General features: G+C 33.1%; 1 long non-coding RNA gene across 1 annotated transcript; it reads left to right on the top strand.

Annotated features, from left to right (window-relative positions):
* On the top strand, window positions 1-1,214 carry LOC139844189 (uncharacterized). The gene is made up of 3 exons (XR_011757862.1): window positions 1-88; window positions 801-951; window positions 1,054-1,214. It is a non-coding gene; the product is annotated as an uncharacterized lncRNA (long non-coding RNA).
* The last annotated feature ends 1,763 nt before the right edge of the window (window positions 1,215-2,977 follow it).

Here is a 2,977-nt window from a genome sequence, read left to right as displayed (position 1 = left end):
CTCTCGCCCTCTTTTAAAGGCCCAAACCCTAATTTTGATTTCACTCTCCTGGTAACCTCCAAAACGCCGCTGCCATTTTTGCTCTGAGGTAAAAACCTAATTTGTATAAGCATTGTATCTTTATGCTTGTGATCTGCGTTTCCTTTATTAGTTTATGTTCGCACAATCTATTAACTTCACGATTTGATTTCAGTACCTGAATAATCAGCGCCGTAGGTAGTTACAGATGTTAATTTAGTTTGTTCAAATGAATGAAAACATATTGTAGTTTTAAATTCTTTTATGAATTAATTTGTTTTAGGATCTAATGCCTTTTTTTTTTTTTGTTTTTTTTTGTTTTGTATTCTAGGTTAATTTTTATTTTTTTTAATTTGTTGCTAGTAGTATCTGGAACGTGTGTTTATGAATAGTGTTAGAGTAAACTAAAGTTTTAATATTTAATGGTGTTTGGAGCTATTCAATTGTTCTTGTATTTATGTGTCAGTCTGTTATCTTCTGTTAGTTACATATTACTCATTTTATGAATTTGTGTTTTAAGTTATTAGTTACAAGTTTGATATGATTTGTATTTCAGAGCTTTAACACAAACTTATTGTCTCTCAATATTTTACCAATTGTTGAAATTGGGTAACTTATTATTGGATAAAAACTATATGGATAGTAAGCCATTATATGATGTTTGAGTTACGTATTTACGTGTTACTTGGTTTAGCACTTGGATTATTGAACTTTTATTAGTGTTAGCAAGCAATGAAGCAATCTTATTTTCTTAATGAATGCTTTTATAGGTTAATCTGCAGCTTCTTGAATTATTGAGGATGGTGAGAGTTAGTGTATTGAATGATGCTCTCAAGAGCATGTACAATGCTGAAAAGAGAGGGAAAAGACAGGTCATGATTAGACCGTCTTCTAAAGTTATCATCAAGTTTCTTATGGTTATGCAAAAGCATGGTATGCTTCTTCAATTGAATCTATGAGTTCTTAGATTATGTTCTTATCCGTTAGATAAAATGAGTTAGTAATTTGACTGTTATTTGTTGACACACAACTCAGGTTACATTGGTGAGTTTGAGTACGTTGATGACCACAGATCTGGTAAGATTGTAGTGGAACTGAATGGAAGGTTGAATAAGTGTGGCGTTATCAGTCCTCGATTTGATGTTGGTGTCAAGGAAATTGAACCATGGACTGCTAGACTTTTGCCTTCAAGACAGGTTAGTCTTCCATAACTTTCAGTAGTTCAATTTTTTGTTATAATTATGATGATGATGATTGTGTTTTGGTCTAGGATTTGCGTTTTGTAATTGAGTATCTGATGTCTTTTTCATGAAGATGTGATGATTAGTTATCAAAATAAACTGATTATGCATCTGGTTATATGATTATAACAACATAAAAGCAAATTTCAGCAGTATTTCTTATCAGTTTTATTACTAGTTATGATATCTACATATGTTGAAAGTAACTTCTTAATGGTCAATGCAATATGCAGTTTGGTTACATTGTGTTGACTACATCAGCTGGGATCATGGATCATGAGGAAGCAAGAAGGAAAAATGTCGGTGGCAAAGTTCTTGGTTTTTTCTACTAAGCATGTGAACTTTTGATGATATCGTCTTAAGGTGTGGATGCCTTCTATGCTATAAATCGAAAAGGACGACTTTTGTGATATGAGATCGAGTTTTCTCATGATGGTTTTGATTTTGTTTATGTAGTTTTCTATCCTTTTGTGACTTTTTCCATCTTGAAGGTTTTAAATTTATTATATGAAGACATTTCTTGTGTGAGGGTATTTCAGACTATCAGTTTCACTTTGAATATGGCACTTGTTGCATCTTGATTATCTTCATAGAGATGTATGCATGATCTAAGGCTGTTTGTAATGGTAGCAAGTAACGACGTTACTTGCATACGTGGCTCATACGTGGATCAAAAGAGACACCAACCTGCTCCGTAATGGTGCGTCACTTATGGCGTTGTTGAGGGTGGTGTTTCTTTCCAACACCAAAAGTAACCCCGTTTCTTGTTTTTATTTGATTTTTTATTATTTTAAAAATATTATTTTTACTCACTTTTAATATTTAACTCAATTATATTTTAACACATCATCACAATACTCCTAACTAACATAAAAAAGAACCACCACCAATACTCCACTCAACAAAGAAACACGTTCTACTCATCTAAAAAGTGCAAAAAGGCAAGTGACATCACAAGTGACATCGCTAACCATTACAAATGGTCTAATTAGATTATTCCATAATCTGTTTCAGCACATCTAAAGAAGAGCTCTTATTGAGGTCTGAGACTTCTGAACATATTTGCAGTTTTATACACTCCAATCATGCATTTTCATTGAACAAATGGTTTCATCATTGACTGAACACTAGATAGGGAAAAATACTTAAAGCGATAATATAGAAACTATGAGACCTATATATACGAAAGGATGCGATAATGCTATATTGCTATTAACAAATTAATTAATGATACGCCATACGGATCGCATCTTATATATAAAATACTAGTCTACCACTGTCTTCCAGGAAGAGAGTAGCATGGAATTGGACTGCACGACGGGATTCATAGAGTTCGCGATGGAAGAGTTTACCATATTAACTATTAGCATATGTCATATGAGCTAACCAACATCCGGCTGTTCGAAATGAACACTTAATTATTTTAGGTAGTGTTACACGTAAGCTTTTCGGGATCAACCTGGGTGTAAGCCCCTTATTGTTTGACATTGTGCATACATGATGAACGTGTGTGTCATGTAAGTGCCCTTGTAACGACCCGGATTTTTCCGATCGTTTTATACATATGAGATTAATATTTACATAAATTAAACATTACCAACATGATAAGCAATCCAAATTGTTGAGTCTTGTGTTTTTGAAAAGAGTTTTACACAACGTTTGACCGTCCAATTTGACCGATGATATCACGAACTATATAACATACGATAATTATACGA

The sequence above is a fragment of the Rutidosis leptorrhynchoides genome, chromosome 4, assembly GCF_046630445.1.
Source record: "Rutidosis leptorrhynchoides isolate AG116_Rl617_1_P2 chromosome 4, CSIRO_AGI_Rlap_v1, whole genome shotgun sequence".
Taxonomy (NCBI): Eukaryota; Viridiplantae; Streptophyta; class Magnoliopsida; order Asterales; family Asteraceae; genus Rutidosis; species Rutidosis leptorrhynchoides.
Note: the sequence above shows the minus strand (reverse complement) of the source record. Positions and strands in the feature narration are given on the sequence as shown.